At 44.5% G+C, this 19,120-nt stretch overlaps 1 long non-coding RNA gene across 1 annotated transcript; it reads left to right on the plus strand.

The window, feature by feature from the left end:
• Positions 1–611: 611 nt before the first annotated feature.
• Positions 612–18,194, plus strand: LOC115479435. The gene is made up of 3 exons (XR_003943694.1): positions 612–622; positions 10,114–10,120; positions 18,063–18,194. It is a non-coding gene; the product is annotated as an uncharacterized LOC115479435 (long non-coding RNA).
• Positions 18,195–19,120: the final 926 nt, after the last annotated feature.

Here is a 19,120-nt window from a genome sequence, read left to right on the forward strand (position 1 = left end):
ACACGGATGGAGGGGAAGGGAGAGAGGAGAAATGTTGGACATGGATGGAGGGGAGGGAAGACAGATGAAGTAGATGCACATGGATGGATGGAGGGGAGGGGAGTGAGATGAGAAAAAATGCTAGATATGGATGAAGGGGAAACTGCTGAATTTAAGGGCTGGATCGGAACACTTTGAGGGCAGATACTGAAATTCGAGGAAGAATAGGGACAGGGCTACAGATGGTAGACAGGATGCATAAGGACATGGTGGACATGGTGAGTGAAAAAATATCAAATGGAAAGAAGACACTGCATAAAACAGAAGACACTGGGACCAAAGCAACTAGAAAAACCAAATGCTCAGACAACAAAGGTAGAAAAAAGTATTTTATTCAGAATGTATTAATTGGAATATGTTAGCTTTTGGAAACTTGCATCTGTGATATTTTGCATGTAAGTTTCAATTTTTCTAGTATTGCTGCATGCCGAGTCTAACTTCTTCAGGTAACTTTCCAGTTCAGTATTTTGCCTTCATATTTTTTTTTATTTCTAGTTCCTTGTGTCATATCTGTTGTTATCTGTTTTTCATGTGTGATCAAGGTGCAGTATTCTGCTAGTGTGCAGTATTTGCAGCCCTTTTTGTTTTTTTCATTAGGTAGTGTACTGGTGTTTTAGAGCCCAGCGTAATTACAGTGCTGCCTTTCCATGCAGAAGGTTGTAGCTCATTGTGTTCTTGGAATTAGTTCTGTTATGGTTTGGTAAGGTTATGAGTGGGTTTTTGCACAAGTTTGTGCATAGTGTTTTGCACTGGAGAGATTGTGTGTTGGCCTTACTGAGATGGCACCAAAACATCAGAAAGGGTATAGAGCCTAAATCATGACACACTACCTCTTGAAGGATCTACATATAGAGCTTATGCATTTCTAAGGTCTACACTGGCATGGTATAGGAAAGGGGGTGGGGAAATACTACTAGAGAGGAAGAGGGAGTGCTGGGTAAGGAGGAAAGAAGGAAGGAAGGAAGGGAGAAAGAGCTGGATTTTTTTTGGGAACAACCATAATATATATGTATGAGATATCTCACACATATTCATTATGGTTATTCCCAAAATACATATATATATATATATATATATATATATGCAAATGAATATGCTAATATGCCCTGCCCCATCTTTTGCCCCCCCCCCCCCCCAAATGAAACAGTCAAACTACGCCCATGAATAGGGAATAAAGAAGTGCAGGGTAAATCAGAGCTAAGAAATGAGATATATGGCAGAAGCCCTTTACCAAATCTGGGCATCTCATCAAGAGGTGTCCCTGTACCACTGCTCAGCGTAACAGATCAAAAAGCATACAAAAAAAATTGATAATAAGAAGGGAGAAAAATAGAGTCAGGATAGAGAGAAAGAGTCTTTGAAGCTTGCATGTCAGCAGTTTTTCTTGGCTTCTTACACCCCCCCCCCCCCCCCCTTCCTTTTGTCTCACACAGTTTCTTTGTCTAGTGATTTAGGCCCAGATGCATCAACAAAACGTAAAAGAACCGAAAACGCAAAAGTCACGTAGTAGACATACCAATTTAGAAAAAACGATGGATGCTCTAAAAAAACAACTGGAAAATGTTCGGCGAGGTATTCAAAAGTCGGATGCATGAAAGTATCGCTAATCTGGTGAAATCCCCACTAGCAGTGTAGGAAACGCATGCGCACAACATTCATTCGGGAAACACACGATATCACCGCGGCTAGTGTACGCATGCGTCCAGGGCGTGTAAGATACACGTCACTCTCTAAGCGGACCTTATAGGCGCGTGATTTTTTGATCACAACAGCTACTGGCAAGTTGTGTCTGCCTCGTTGCTTGACTCTTGCTTGATTTTCCGTTGTTTTTTTCCTTTCTGCTTCCACGTTTTCATAGGTAAGTAAGACGTTTCCATGAGCTTATGAATAGTGTTTAATGGGATTTTTCTTACATTTTCCTGTTGTTAACTTCTCCTCCATTTTATTTTATTTAAGGTGTGTGGTGTGTGCCACGTTGTTTGTTCCTTTGTTCTCAAGTTTTCATAGGTAAGTAATATATTTCCATGAGCTTATGAATGGTGTTCAATGGGATTTTTCTTGCATTTTCCTGTTGTTAACTTCTCCATTTTATTTTATTTAAGGTGTGTGGGTGTGCCATGTTGGTTGCTCCTTTCTGTTTTCAACTTTTCATTGGTAAGTGCCGTTTGAAGCGTAGAGATGAGCTTATGGCAGGGTGATGGCAAGGTGAAAAGTGTGCATTTTCAAGATGTTAACATCTCCTCCATTTTATTTTTCTGTAAGCAATGGAGGATAATGTGCCACGGCGTGAGGAGGATGAGGAAACAGTGCTTGAAAATTAGGTCCCCGATGGCAATGTTAAGCGAAAGCATGCGCCAAAATTCACGGAGGATGAGCTACAAGTTCTGGTGCGTCATGTATGCGAAGAATTTGGTCGGCTTTTTTAAAAGTCCAGGCTCTCGCTTGGACAAAAGAACAAAATATGGAGGAACATTGCGGATGATGTGACTGCTGTCGGTGTGCAGATGCGCACTGTGGAGCAGTGTAAGCATCGGTGGCAAGACTTCAAGGATATCGTCATAGCCAAGACACGGAAGAAGTGGAAACATGGAAAGGGTACAGGGGGTGGCCCTCGCTGTGCCTTGGAGCTGACTCCCCTGGAGGAAGCTGTGTTGCCCACCCTTGGCCGTGAGCAGGTAGTCGGCCTGTGTGGTGGTGTCAACACGTCGGAGGAGGCCACTGGTGATATGGAGGGTGAGTTTGTTTTACGTATTGCAGACAGTGTGGTGACGGTAAGAACTGTGGTGATGGGTAGGTTTGGATCAAACTCGTTTGTGTTTGTCTTTGTAGGTGAACATTTGGAAGATGACACCAGATTGCCAGGTGCGACCCCAGGTCCCACAACTGAGGACAGAGAAAGTGATGTGATGTGCTGTGCTGTGGGGTGCTGGAAGGGACCAGTATTAGTGGGCTCAGCAACCGGTTGTTAATCCGGTTGCGGGCACTTCCACAGGGGTGTCAGAGCCTGCAGCACCATGTTGCAGCCAAGCTAAACAAGAAGCACGTGAGTACTTAGGTGTCATTGTGTGTTGCATGAAGTTTCAATAGGACATTGGCGTTGTTTGTGTTCGTGTGTTTAATTACTTGCCTTTCTATTTGTTAGGTCTATGGTTGATGACACCTACAGAGGGAGGAGAGGATGGAGAGGCTGAGGAAACTGTGACCCTTGAGCTGGTAGATGTCACAACCCCCCTCAATGTTCATGTCGCCCCACTATCTTCTGCTATGCAGTTGCCCAATAACCGTCCTCATACACCCCCAATGGAGGAATGGGAGGATCGTCGCCAGTTGTGGGAGATGCAGGCGAAGTGGAATGAGGGGATCAACACACTGCTTAAAGAAGTGGTAGTGCATGTCCAGCATTCCACAGATGCCATATGTCAGCAGGGCAATGCATCGATGATTGAGTTGGAGAAGACCAACGCCCTTTTGAGTGAGTTGTGCGACATAATGAGAAGGAATTCCCAGCAAGCAGAAAGGCATTTCGCACAGCAACAGCAGATGTTTCTGGATCTCCGGCAGGAGATCAGGGGGATGCGGCGTGAGGTGTTGGGTGATGATCCCGCCATCAGTTCCTGCTCTGCAAATGGTATATTCTCATTATGTATTCCCTATATACATCTCTTCCCCAGTCACATATCCTCTATCCCCTTTGTCATCTTTTTTTCCCCCTACTCTCGTCTCCCAGCACTTCTCTGTTAGTATCTCCTGTGGCTAGCCACCAAACACACAACACACATATTAGTGCACTTTAAACATTTTATTTTTATTTTTATTACAGCCTAGACGACAAGCCAGCCCACCTCTGTCCCTTCATGCACTACCAGAGCTGCTCTTCCAAGTAAGTATAGTATCTCAGGTGCTTGTTGTGTTCAGACTTGTTTTTTTAATCCTCGCAGGCAGGGACTGCGGCCTCCTCACTATCCCTACAGATGTACTTAAACCTACCTTGTATTTTTTTTCTTCAGCCTGGGTGACAAGTCAACCTCCCACGGTCACTTCCTGGTCTCCCAGTAATGGTGTTCCTTCCACTCCTGCTCTTCAAAGTACGGAGTAATCTCAGGTGCTTCATCCGTTTATACCTGTTTTTAATATTCCAAAAGGATGAGCTCCACCTTAACCAGGGTGGGACCAGGCTGCTGGCGTCGGCATTTAAAAAGGAGATAGAGCAGCTTTTAAACTAGAAATGGGGGGAAGGCCGACAGTCGCTCAAAAGCGCATGGTTCAGGATAAGGTATCTTGCAAAGATACCTCACAAACAGGGAAGATAGGGTTTCTGGATAGCAGTGGCGTAGCCAGACAGCCAATTTTGGGTGGGCCTGAACCCAAAGTGGGTGGGCACAAAATTTTCTCTCTAACCCCCTCCCCCAGCATTTCCCAACTCAAAAGATAAATACTTTAGTTGATGAAGATCCCCAAGCTCTGTCACCTGAAAACTTCCACCAAAGATGGCCAGAATTTACTTTTACCAAGCTAGGTCAGAAGCAACAACTCCTTGATCCACCGATAGCGGCACCCCATGCATGCTTAGTTGTCAGTGGCTCAAGGATGCTGCCCCCATTTGCCAAGCTCAGCAGAAGGGATTTCTGGCCACCTTCAGTGGAGGTCCTCAGCTAGCAGGGCTTGGGGATCCCCACCAGCTACAGCAAGGGTCAGGGCTGCTGTTAGCCATGCTGGGACCCAGGGCAGAAAATAATGAAGCCCTCTCCTCTTTAATCTCCCCATCTGCCATTACAGTCTCACACTGACAGACCATCACCAAATACAGAACAAGGGATTACAAATTAGAAATAAAAATATGTAGACAAAAATTGAACTGAGAACCTCAACATGTAGTGCAACACTGGAGAAATAAAAACAAAAATGCATTTCCTTTTCTACTGAACACAATAAAACTGAACATATTCCATTTAAAACATTCAAAATAAAATTATTTTTCTACCTTTTGTTGTCTGGACATTTTATTTTTCTATTATGTTGGTTTCAGTTTCTCTTTCCCATCGTCTTCTGCTAATTCTTCAAGCAACTGTTGTCCATTAGTCTTTTCTCTCCTCTCGTTCCATTTCCTCACTACAACTGCTTCTGAAATATTGATCTTTCCATTTTAGCTCTTTCCTTTCTGTTTTTTGTTCTTTTCTGCCTCTGTCCACTCAAATTTAACCCTCTTTCTAAACTTTTTCCTCCTTTTTACTTTTCAGATATCTATCAAATTTTCATCTCCTTTCACCCACTAGCTCACCCATATCCAAACTCACTCCTTCCCAGCCTTCCATTCCCTTCCATCTTCAATCTACGCACCATTACCATATTTCTACCATCTGTAATCACTATCCTCTCATTCATTTCATTACCATGTCCCCTTCTCTCTTTATCCTCTCTTCACTCTCATAGCCTTACCCCCTCCCCCCACCAGCATATGCCTGTCCCCTCCCTCCTACCCCTCCCTCCATTGTCCTGCATTTCTCTCTCTTACCCATTGTCCAGCATATCTCCCTTCTGCCCCTGGATCCAATATCTCCCTCTTCCCCCTCTCTTGTGCAGCATCTCTCCTTCCCTTTGCTCCACCTCTATGTCCAACATCTCTCCCATATTGTCCACTATCCCTTTCTTTCTTTCTTTCTTTCTTTCTCTCTCTCTCTCTCTCCCTGCCTTGAGCCCCTGGTCTAACATCTTTTTCTCTCCCCTCCAGCCATGTTCAATATTTCCCTCTCTTATCTCTCACTCCCTTCCCTCCACTGTCATGTCCAACACTTTTTTCCTCTATCGTCCTTTGCCACTCCTCTGCAGCCTTTCCCTTCCTCTCCCCACCACACCCATATCAAACAATTCTCTCTCTCTTTTCCTCCTGCATCTCTCCCTTCCCCCATGTCAAACAATTATCTCTCCACCCCACCGTCTCACTCACTCACTCTCTCCACCCCACCCCCTCTCACGGGGCAGGCCCAGGGCAAGGGCACTGATGCCCAACCAGTTTCTCCTCCTAGCCACTGCTGTAGTGTGGCGGCCTTGAGGAATTGCTGCAAGGCAGCTTTCATGCCCTTCCCTGCCTCTCTCTCCACCCCTGCATCCCACTGCGCCTGCAACGGAAATGCTTGTCCTCCCCGCCGGCGCTGCCTCAGTCCCTGCACGCTACCCTGCCTCTGTCTGCATTCTTTTCTTCGATCGTCGCGTCACCGGCAGAGCTTCCATTCACTCAGGCAGCTCCGCTCCCCTCTGCCGCGTCCATCCGGCTCTTTCTGACGCACTTCCTGTTTACGTAGGGCCAGATGGACGCGGCAGAGGGGAGCGGAGCTGCCTGAGTGAATGGCAGCGCTGCCGGCGACGCGACAATTGAAGAAAAGAATGCAGGCAGGGACAGAGGCAGGGTAGCATGCAGGGACCGAGGTAGCGCTGGCGGGGAGGACAAGCATTTCCGTTGCAGGTAAAGCTCTTGATGCGGAGAAAAGGCAGCACGCGACATGGGAGGGATGTTGGCTGGGTCTGGAGTTAAAGTGGGTGGGCCTGGGCCCGTCCAGGCCCACCGTGGCTACGCCCCTGCTGGATAGTGAGGTTGCACAACAGACCGTGGTAGGCCAGGTGCCCTTAAATACAACTAAAGATCAGACAAAAGATGGCAAATCAGTAGTGTCCAGTACTAAGCATCATGCAAATAGGAACAACAAACATACTCTGAAATGTCTATATGTAAATGCTAGGAGTCTAAGAAATAAGATGGGAGAGTTGGAATATATTGCACTAAATGAAAAATTGGATATAATAGGCATTACTGAGACCTGGTGGAAGGAGGATAACCAGTGGGACACTGTCATACCGGGGTACAAAGTATATCGTAGTGATAGGGTGGACCGGACTGGTGGAGGGGTAGCATTATATATTAACGAGAGCCTTGACTCAGATAGATTACAAATTCAGCAGGACACAAATCACACCTTTGAATCATTGTGGGTTGAAATTCCATGTATAAAAGGGAAAAGGACGGTGATAGGAGTGTACTACCGCCCGCCTCGCCAGGATGAGCAGGTAGACGCAGAAATGATAAAAGAAATCAGAGACGCAAACAAAATGGGCAATGTAATAATAATGGGTGACTTCAATTATCCAAATATAGACTGGGTAAATGTAACATCAGGACACGCTAGAGAGGTACAATTCCTTGATGAAATCAAGGACAGCTTTATGGAGCAGCTGGTGCAGGAGCCAACGAGAGAAGGAAACATTCTAGACCTGGTCATTAGTGGAGCACATGATCTGGTGAGGGACGTTATGGTATTGGGGCCGCTTGATAACAGTGATCATAATATGATCAGTTTTAATATCACCTTGAAGTAACTATACAAAGGAAGTCAAATACGTTAGCGTTTACTTTTTTTTTTAAATATATTTTCCATATTAACTTTACAAAGATACATCATCTTTGAGGAAAAATTAGAGTTAAGGCAAAAAATCTCTAATGAAAGAAATATAAACATGAATAATGTAATTCCCACACTCTAATATAGTCCACATAAGGTAGATCCAAGGTGCCCTAGGAAATATACCAAGGGGATTTGGTAGCAGATCAATACATATAGAACAAAATGAGGCTTCTTTTATATTACTTAAGCCTGTTAGTTATACGGGTTGTCCTATTTCCTTCTTGGCCTTTATAAATTCACTCAACTGGTTAACATCATAAAAAACATATTTCTTATCCTTAAATGTTACCAAACATTTGCATGGGAAAACGTAATTGAAATCTGGCTTGCAGTGAAATAACTTCTTGTCTCAAGTCCAAAAACTTCTTTCTACGTTGTTGTGTCCATTTTGAAACATCTGGGAAAATAGAAATTTTCCCCTCCTGAAAAGTCCACATTAGATTTTTGAAAATAAAGTTTTAATAATGCTTCTTTGTCTTGGAGGAATACAAACTTCACTAGTAGTGTAGATCTCTTTTTTATTTCTTCATTAGATTGCTCTAAAAAAGCAGTCAAATCCAAACCTTCTGATTGATCTTTTGACTGAGCTTGAGTTCCTTGATCCTGGAAAATTTCTTGCTTTACTGGTAAATTTTTTGAACCGGTGGAAACATTTGCTCTGAATATTTAAACTTTTCCTTGAGAAATCTGAAGAGCATCTCTTTTGGAGATATCAACTCACTTATAGGAAAGTTTAAAATTCTCAGGTTTTGGTTCCTCATAGCATTTTCTAAGTTTTAAATTTTTCTTACAGTCATTAGTCTATCACTCACCACTTGAGTTTGAACCTCACGCAATTTTTGTAACTCTCTATCAAATTTCAATTGTTTAGTTGATACTGCTTCTAAGTCAGTTTTCATGCTTTTTATTTGCGTAGCATTACTTAAGGAAACTGAAATAAACGATAGACAGACCTTATAGCTTCCAATGAAACCTCAGCCAGTCTTACCAGCAGTTGAGTTGCCGACAAACATAGCAACATTTCAGCCGATGAAGTATCTTTCTGTTCCAGAACCACTGCTGTGGCTTGAGGTCGTTGGTCACCCTCCATTTCTTCCCGCACCTTCGTTTTTTCACCCGGGACCTGCCTCTCTTTCGGAGACGTCAATATTCCTCTCTCCGGAACTGGTACTCCAGTAGGCTGCGGGAATGGAGGGGTTAACGGGCCAGCAGGGCTGAGTGAAAAATCACTCTCCAAGCTGGTGCTCTCCCCTGCACCGGCAGCGGAAACGCCCGTCGGTGTCGAAGCCAGGAACGCTGAGATAGATGTTTGACGAAGTGAGGGAGTTTCCACCTTAGGAAGTAGAGGTCCCTTAGGTTTCCCCCTTTCTCTTCGGAATATTCCACTAAATAAAAGGTAAGAATACCAAAAAATAAAGTAAAAAGGAAATATATTAAATTTCTTTAGGGAGCAAACTTCTCTGCTTCCTACTTGTCGGCCATCTTGGATGAGTTAGTTCTAGCGTTTAACTTTAAAAAAGGAGACTATGATAAAATGAGAAGAACGGTGGGAAAAAAACTTAGGGGGACAACTGAGAGGGTAAAAACTGTACAACAGGCATGGACGATGTTCAAAAATACCATCCTGGAGGCCCAGGCCAAACATATTCCATTAATTAGAAAAGAAAGACGGAACTCCAAAAGATAGCCAGCCTGGTTCAAAAGTGAGGTGAAGGAAGCTATTAGGGCTAAAAGAAACGCCATCAGAAAATGGAAGAAGGAACCATCTGAAAATAACAAGAAGCAGCATAAGGAGTGTCAAAGCAAATGCAAGGCACAGATAAAGAAGGCAAAGAGGGAGTACGAAAAAAAGATAGCATTAGAGGCAAAAAAACATAGTAAATTTTTTTTCGTTATATTAAAAGCAGGAAGCCAGCAAAAGAATCAGTTGGGCCACTGGATGACCGAGGGGTAAAAGGGGCGCTCAAGGATGACAAAGACGTAGCGGAGAGATTGAATGAATTCGTTGCTTCAGTCTTCACCAAGGAAGATTTGGGTGGGATACCAGTGTCGGAAATGATATTTCAAGCGGACGAGTTGGAGAAACTTACTGACTTCACGGTAAACCTGGAGGACGTAATGGGGCAGTTCAGCAAACTGAAGAGTAGCAAATCTCCTGGACCGGATGGTATTCATCCAAGAGTACTGATAGAACTGAAAAATGAGCTTGCGGAGCTACTGCTAGTGATATGTAATTTATCCTTAAAATCGAGCGTGGTACCGGAAAATTGGAGGGTGGCCAATGTAACACCCATTTTTAAAAAAGGTTCCAGGGGAGATCCGGGAAATTATAGAAAGGCGAGTCTGACGTCAGTGCCAGGGAAAATGGTAGAGGCTATTATTAAAAACAAAATTACAGAGCACATCCGAGGACATGGATTACTGAGACCGAGTCAGCACGGCTTTTGTGTGTGGAAATCTTGCCTGACCAATTTACTTCAATTCTTTGAAGGAGTAAACAAACATGTCGACAAAGGGGAGCCAGTTGATATTGTGTATCTGGATTTTCAACATGCGTTTGACAAGGCACCTCATGAAAGGCTACAGAAGAAATTGGAGGGTCATGGGATAAAAGGAAAAGTCCTATTGTGACTGGTTGAAGGATAGGAAACAGAGAGTGGGCTTAAATGGGCAGTATTCACAATGGAGAAGGGTAGTTAGTGGGGTTCCTCAGGGGTCTGTGCTAGGACCGCTGCTTTTTAATATATTTATAAATGATTTAGAGATGGGAGTAACTAGCGAGGTAATTAAATTTGCTGATGACACAAAAGTTATTCAAAGTCGTTAACTCGCGACAGGATTGTGAAAAATTACAGAAGGACCTTACGAGACTGGGACACTGGGCGGCTAGATGGCAGATGACATTTAATGTGAGCAAGTGCAAGGTGATGCATGTGGGAAAAAAGAACCCGAATTATAGCTACGTCATGCAAGGTTCCACATTAGGAGATATGGACCAAGAAGGGGTCTGGGTGTCGTTGTCGATAATACACTGAAAGCTTCTGGTCAGTGTGCTGCTGCGGCTTGGAAAGCGAATAGAATGTTGGGTATTATTAGGAAAGGTATGGAGAACAGGTGTGAGGATGTTATAATGCCATTGTATCGCTCCATGGTGCGACCGCACCTTGAGTATTGTGTTCAATTTTGGTCGCCGCATCTCAAGAAAGATATAGTGGAATTGGAAAAGGTGCAGCGAAGGGCGACTAAAATGATAGCGGGGATAGGACGACTTCCCTATGAAGAAAGACTAAGGAGGCTAGGGCTTTTCAGCTTCGAGAAGAGACGGCTGAGGGGAGACATGATAGAGGTATATAAAATAATGAGTGGTGTGGAACAGGTGGATGTGAAGCGTCTGTTCATGCTTTCCAAAAATACTAGGACTAGGGGGCATGCGATGAAACTACAGTGTAGTAAATTTAAAACAAATCGGAGAACATTTTTCTTCACCCAATGCATAATTAAACTCTGGAATTCGTTGCCAGAGAACGTGGTGAAGGCGGTTAGCTTGGCAGAGTTTTAAAAGGGGTTAGACGGTTTCCTAAAGGGCAAGTCCATAAACCGCTACTAAATGGACTTGGGAAAAATCCACATTCCAGGAGTAACATGTATAGAATGTTTGTACGTTTGGGAAGCTTGCCAGGTGCCCTTGGCCTGGATTGGCCGCTGTCATGGACAGGATGCTGGGCTCGATGGACCCTTGGTCTTTTCCCAGTGTGGCAATACTTATGTACTTATATTGTCAGCGGCACAGTGTGTGCTCTCAGTATCCCTGCACATGGACTGAAACCTACCTTGTTTTTTTTCCTACAGCCTGGGTGACAAGCCACCCACAGTCTCCCAGCCATGCTCTCCATTCCTGGAATCCCAGCCCTGCTCTTCTGAGTAAGTACTAATCTCAAGCTTTGTGTTTTTATATCTGTTTGTCATATCCTCTGGGGCACAGTTAGCGTGCTCCTCACTATCCCTCCACATGTAGTCAAACCTCTAATGTTTTTTTTCTTACAGCCTGGACAAGGCAAACCCCCCTCCCCCTTTCCCATCCTGTTCTCCCGGGCCTGCTTTTCCAAGTATCTCACCTGTCTCGATAGTTTATATTCTTTAACGCACAGTTATGTCAATCTCAAACATTCCTTTTTTTTAATCACAGGCAGGACCACAGAACACCCTCCTGTACCTCCCCTGTGTGGCAGCCTCACTCTCAATAGTAAGTATCATTGACAGATTTACAAAAAAAAATGTTCACAGATGCATTTATTTGTTTTGTACATTTGTTCACCCAATTGTCCTTCCTATTTTATGTGTTTGCTTCCACCTTTTCTCTGTAGAAAACTAGTACATGCTCAATAGTTAATGTTTTTTTTCTGTTGTTTCTCGCAGCCCCACTTACCACCTGTGCTATGTCACAGTTCCCATCCCCCTAACAACATTCATTGATACACTAGCTAAACCCTACATTTTTGGATCAAAGTTCACATTTATGATCACAGCCATGCCCTAACATTAAGGCTGTAAACATTTCCAACAATTTTTACCCATAAATATGCAAATGAGAACCTCCCAAAAACTGACTAATTTGCATATGGCTTGAGCAAATTTGAGTACGTGGAGGGGCATAATTGAACAAAAACGTCTATCTCCATGGGCGTTTATCTCCGAGAACGGGTCCGTGAAGGGGCGGACCGAACCGTATTTTCGAAAAAAAAAGACGTCCATGTTTTATTCGACAATTTGTGAGCTGGGCGTTTTTGTTTTTCAGTGATAATGGAAAATGAAAGCGCCCAGCTCAAAAACGAATAAATCCAAGGCATTTGTTCGTGGGAGTGGCCAGGAGTCGTAGTGCACTGGTCCCCCTCACATGCCAGGACACCAACCGGGCACCCTAGGGGGCACTTTTACAAAAACAAAAAAAAAGGTAAAAGAGCTCCCAGGTGCATAGCACCCTTCCCTTGGGTGTTGAGCCCCCCAAATCCCCCTCAAAACCCACCGCCCACAAGTCTACACCATTACTATAGCCCTAAGGGTGTGAAGGGTGGCACCTACATGTGGGTACAGTGGGTTTGGGGGGCGGTTTGGAGGGCTCCCCATTTACCAGTACAAGTGTAACAGGTGGGGGGGGGGGGGGATGGGCCTGGGTCCACCTGCCTGAAGTCCACTGCACTCCCTAATAACTGCTCCAGTGACCTGCATACTGCTGCCAGGGAGGTGGGTATGACATTTGAGGGTGAAAATAAAAAGTTGTGAAACGGCATATTTTGTGGTGGGAGGGGGTTTGTGACCACTGGGGGAGTCAGGGGAGGTCATCCCCGATTCCCTCCATGGTCATCTGGTCATTTAGGGCACTTTTTGGGGCCTTATTCGTGGAAAAACAGGGTCCAGGAAAAGTGCTCTAAATTCTCGCTAAAAACGCATATTTTTCTTCCACTATCGGCGACAGGCGCCCATCTCTGATCGCCCGATAACCACGCCCCAGTTCCGCCTTCACCACGCCTTCGACACGCCCCCATCAACTTTGTTCGCATCCGCGACGGAGTGCAGTTGAAAACGTCCAAATTCGGCTTTCGATTATACCGCTTTATTCGTTTTTGTGAGATAAACGTCTATCTCCCGATTTGGGTCGCAATATAGGCGTTTTTCTTTTTCAATTATAAGCTGGATAGCATACCAATCCCACTTCCTAGCACCTATATTCTGCAATTAGATTTAATGCAAATACTTTTAAAACTTATTTTTAGCACTTTTAAAATTTCAGGGGTCAGTGCAAGTCTCCTTGGTATGAACTGCTCATGTGCAGGAATTCATGATCCTAGTTAAATATCTCCCTGGCAACCCAGGACACCTCCAGCCAACCCCCCTGCTCTGCTGTCCCAGCAGTAAGATAATCAAATTACAACTGGTTATACACAAGGCTAGAGATGGCTTTCACTGCAGCTGCTGCTGCTATTTAAACCCCCCAGAGCAGTAGGACTCGCAGGAGAACTTCTACTAATACTATTTAGCATTTCTATAGAAACAGCTGATCCATCCTGCTGTGGCTGGGGAGGCATAGCAAGATCCTGTGTGATGCTGCAAGTGAAACACCTTGAAAATCAAAGTTTGTCTATTTAGGCATTTCTTTAACATTAGCAAAATTCGCCCTTTCCTCTCTGAGCACATCACCCGAACTCTCATCCACTCTCTCATTACCTCTTGCCTTGACTACTGCAATCTACTCCTCACTGGCCTCCCACTTAGCCATCTATCCCCCCTTCAGTCCATTCAGAACTCTGCTGCACGTCTTATTTTCTGCCTGGACTGATATACTCATATCACCCCTCTCCTCAAGTCACTTCACTGGCTTCCGATTAGGTACCGCATACAGTTCAAGCTTCTCCTACTAACCTACAAATGCACTCGATCTGCAGCCCTCCCTACCTCTCTACCCTCATCTCCCCCTACGTTCCTACCCCTAACCTCCGCTCTCAAGACAAATCCCTCCTTTCAGTACCCTTCTCCACTACCGGCAACTCCAGGCTCCGCCCTTTCTGCCTCGCCTCACCCCATGCTTGGAATAAACTCCCTGAGACCATTCGCCAGGCCCCTTTCCCTGCCCATCTTCAAATCCTTACTCAAAGCCCACCTCCTCAATGTTGCCTTCAGCACCTAACCACCATACCTCTATTCAGGAAATCTAGACTGCCCTAACTTGACATTTCGTCCTTTAGATTGTAAGCTCCTTTGAGCAGGGACTGTCCTTCATTGTTAAACTGTACAGCGCTGTGTAACCCTAGTAGCACTCTAGAAATGTTAAGTAGTAGTAGTAGTATTGTACTCCTCTGAAGGTTTTAATCGTAAGTTTTTATTTGTGGGATATAAATAAATGAACATTTCAAGTACTCATACAAATTGTATTGTCTTGTGTGATGAATTACATTATCAGCAGTGGTTCACATAAAGCTATGCATATTTGCCTTCTATTTTCTACCTTGGTAACTCATATTAGTGGTAGGTGGCTACACAGGCTGAGGAACTCTTGAAAAGTACTCCTGGATCAGCTGCTGGCGCACGGCATTTCCCCTGGTTACATCGGATCCTCTGTCCAAGGGGGTTATGTCCACTTCTGGAGGGACTACAATCTCGATGTCAAAGTGATGCTTCAGTGCGATGTTACGAAGCATGCAGCACACAATCACTATATCCGCCACCTTATCAGGGGAATATTGCAGGGATCCACCAGAAATGTGCAAGCAGCGAAACCTAGTACATCTAGTTGAGATGTGTGACTCGTTGTAGCGCCTCTCTGCCTCCGACAGGGGCATTGCGAGCGGGGTCAGTAGCCATGTTTTAGATCCATATCTGGCACCCTCTGGAGGAACACGACATAGCTATCAGTGCATAACAGTATGCCAAACACAGGTCTCTCACCTTAAAAGTGTAGTGTCATTTTTAAAACAGGTGTCTTATGCAAACCCTCCAGAAACAATGCCACATCTGTTAGAAAACCCAAAACATTCACCAAGAAGCCACCCTTGTCAAAATTGCCCCTCTGCAAACTTCTTTCCCAGCGAACTGTTAGACAAGATGTAAGAGTCATAGCAGCTCCCCGGATAACGTGACACAACATCCAGGATCCTAAGGTTTGCATCGCACACCGCTTGCACATTCAGCAAGTATCCCATCTTGCTGTTGGTACTGCATTTCTTGATTCACAGGCAGGGTGAAGGCAACATGTGTGCAGTCAATAGCTCCCAGGACATTGGGCATGCCAGCAATCTTGTAGAAGTCCCGCTTGATCCTCCTCCGCTCCTCTTCCCCCGTAGGAAATGCAATGTGCTTGAGAACACATTTTTCAGGGCGCGCAGAACCTGAAACATAGAGCAAAGGGGCGTATTTGGTCATGCACATTTGTAAACAATAAAGATATGAGAAGGGGTGTAACAAAGGTGGAGGAGGGCAGAGGTGTAGAGGAGGGCAGAGACGGGGAGAGGGGTTTTCAAAAATTGAGTAGTACCTGTGTTAGATGTCTTGAAACAGTAGACTGGTCCACGCCGCTGTTACCCCCTAATACATGCTGGAATGTCCCTGTGGCAAAGAACTGCAGAACAATCACCAGCTTCACCAGATCTTGCATTGGTTGGGTCAATATCATGTCCTATTTCCTGGTACAGCTGATATACAGCCGTTCTGGATAAGCGGTAGTCATCTACTATTTTCCTGTCTGACATGTCTTCCAAAACAACCTGTGGACGAAACACATGTGGGCGGGGGTGGAGGCGAGTGCGAACGTCTTCATTTATAATGTTAAAAAGCAGCAGTCCCCGCACAGACCCCTGGTGAACCCTAATATCTACCCTTCTCCATTGACAATACTGACCATTTAACCCTACTCTCTGTTTTCTATCTTTTAATCAGTTTTTGATCCACAATAGAACAAATCCACAACATCAACTGGCTTACCTTTATCCATGTTTGTTCACCCCTTCAAAGAAATGTAGTAGATTGGTGAGGCAAGATTTTGCTTTCACTAAATCCATGCTGGCTTTGTCTTATTAATCCATGATTTTGAGTACGCTCTGTAATTTTGTTCTTTATAATAGTCTCTACCATTTTGTCCGGCATCAACATCAGGCTAATCGGTCTATAATTTCCCAGATCACCTCTGGAACCCTTTTTAAAAATCGGTTTTACATTGGTCACCCTGCAATCTTCCGGAACCATGCTTGATTTTAAAGATAAATTACATATTACTAACAATAGTTCTGCAAGTTCATTTTTCAATTCTATCAGTACTCTGGGATGAATACTATCCTGTCCAGGAGATTTGCTACTCTTCAATTTGTCAAATTGCCCCATTACATCTTCTACATTTATAGAGATTTAATTCAGTTTCTCCGACTCGCCAGTTTCGAATACCATTTCTGGCACCAGTATCACTCCCAAATCTTCCTCGGTGAAGACCAAAGAATTCATTTAATCTCTCCGTTTTGTCTTTGTCTTCCCTGATCGCCCCTTTTACCCCTCAGTCATCTAGCGGTCCAACCGATTCTTTTGCCAGCTTCTTGCTTTTAATATACCTAAAAATATTCTTACTATCAGGGGCATTTTCGAAAGAGAAGGACGCCCATCTTCCGACATAAATCGGGAGATGGGCATCCTTCTCTCAGGGTTGCCCAAATCAGCATAATCGAAAGACGATTTTGGGCGTCCTCAACTGCTTCCTGTCGAGGGGACGACCAAAGTTCACAGGGGCGTGTCGGCAGTGTACCAAAGGCGGGACGGGGGTGTGGTTAACAGATGGGTGTCCTCAGCCGATAATGGAAAAAAGAAGGGCGTCCCTGACGAGCATTTGGCCAATACTTGGTCCAATTTTTTTCACGACCAAGCCTCGAAAAGTTGCTCGAACTGACCAGATGACCACCAGAGGGAATCGGGGATCACCTCCCCTTACTCCCCCAGTGGTCACCAACCCCCTCCCACCCAAAATAAAAACATTAAAAAACATTTTTTCCAGTCTCTATGCCAGCTTCAAATGTCATATCCAGCTCCATCACAGCAGTATGCAGGTCCCTGGAGCAGTTTTTAGTGGGTACTGCAGTGCACTTCAGGCAGGCGGAGCCAGGCCCATCCTCCACCCCCTACCTGTTACACTTGTGGTGGTAAATGGGAGCCCTCCAAAACCACCTGAAACCCACTGTACCCACATCTAGGTGCCCCCCTTTACCCTTTAAGGGCCATGGTAGTGTTGTACAGTTGTGGGTAGTGGGTTTTGGGGGGCTCATCACCCAAGGTAAGGGAGCTATGCACCTGACAGCGATTTGTGAAGTCCACTGCAGTGCCCCCTAGGGTGCCCGGTTTGTGTCCTGGCATGTGAAGGGGACCAGTGCACTACGAATGCTGGCTCCTCCCACGACCAAATGGCTTGAATTTGGTCATTTTTGAGATGGTCGTCCTCGGTTTCCATTATGGCCAAAAAACGGGGATGACCATCTCTAAGGTTGACCATCTCAACATTTAGGTCGACCATCTCTCAATTCTCTCTCACACACACTCCCACACACACATACTTTCATATAAGTCAGTCACAGATTAACTAGCATAATGCCACTTTAATTGGTTTCAGATTAGCAGACAAACAAATAACAAGCACGGTGCTGCCAACCACACAATTGGACTCTGCCATTCAACAACACTTTAACACATTGCATAACCAACCATTGAGACTGAGAGCTGACGGACAGCACTTTAAAGACAAGTGTGGCAGGAAACGCATGAGCTGCCAAAATCATTGATCATTCTCTTTCTCTCTCTGACACTATCACAAAATCTGTGTCACACACACACACACACACACACACACACACACACACACACACTGTGTCTTTGTACCACACACACACTCTCTCTCTCATACACACACTGTGTCTGTCATTCACTTCTCTCTCTCACGGAATCCCACACAAACATACTTACATACAGGTCACTCAGAAGCACAGAGACCAACAAATGTGCTGTACGTGCATAACACAAAAAACACATCTCATTGTCATGCATCAGATTAGTCATAAAACAATCTGGGAAATTATTCATTAGCATCACAGGAAATATCTAAAAACACTTCCATTAAAAACATTCATGGCAAAATCAGATTACCTTGCTAGCACCCATTTCATTTCTAACAGAAACGGGCATTTTTCTCTAGTTAGATATAATAGGCATCTCTGAGACCTGATGGAAGGAATATAACCAGTGGGACACTGTCATACATAACACACTCTTCCATTGTACGATTCCCTAGTGTGGCTGTGCCACATGAACTTTATCTTACCACAACATCACTTTGTATTTGTTTACACTGGAGTCTGTAACGCCTCTCCGGTACTATGTAAGCCACATTGAGCCTACAAATAGGTGGGAAAATGTGGGATATAAATGTAACAAATAAATAAAATAAATACCTGGGTATAAATTATATCATCATGATAGGGTGGATCAAACTGGTGGAGGGGTAGCATTGTATGTTAAGAAGGGCTATAGATCAAATAGATAGATAATTTGCTGGACACAAAACACATCTTGAAATCCCTGTGGATTGAAATTCCATGTGTAAAGGGGAAAAGGATAGTGATACGAGTGTACTACCGTCCGCCTGGCCAGGATGAACAGACGGATGTAGAAATGTTATCGGAAATTAGGGAGGCTAACAAACTGGGCAACACGATAATAATGAGTGATTTCAATTACCTTGATATTGACTGGCTAAATGTAACATCGGGGCATGCTAGGGAGGTAAAATTCCTTGATGAAATCAATGATTGCTTTATGGAGCAGCTGGTACAGGAGCCGACAAGAGAAGGAAAAATTCTAGACCTAGTCCTTAGTGGAGCGCATGATCTGGTGCAAGAGGTAATGGTGATGGGGCCCGCTTGATAACAGTGATCATAATATGATCAGATTTGATATTAGCTTTGGAGTAAGTATACACAGGATATCCAATACGTTAGCATTTAACTTTGAAAAAGGAGACTATGATAAAATGAGAAGAACGGTGAAAGAAAAAGTTAGAGGAGCACCTGCGAGGGTCAAAAATTTACATCAGGCGTGGATGCTGTTCA

Source organism: Microcaecilia unicolor, chromosome 11 (genome assembly GCF_901765095.1).
Source record: "Microcaecilia unicolor chromosome 11, aMicUni1.1, whole genome shotgun sequence".
NCBI lineage: Eukaryota > Metazoa > Chordata > Amphibia > Gymnophiona > Siphonopidae > Microcaecilia > Microcaecilia unicolor.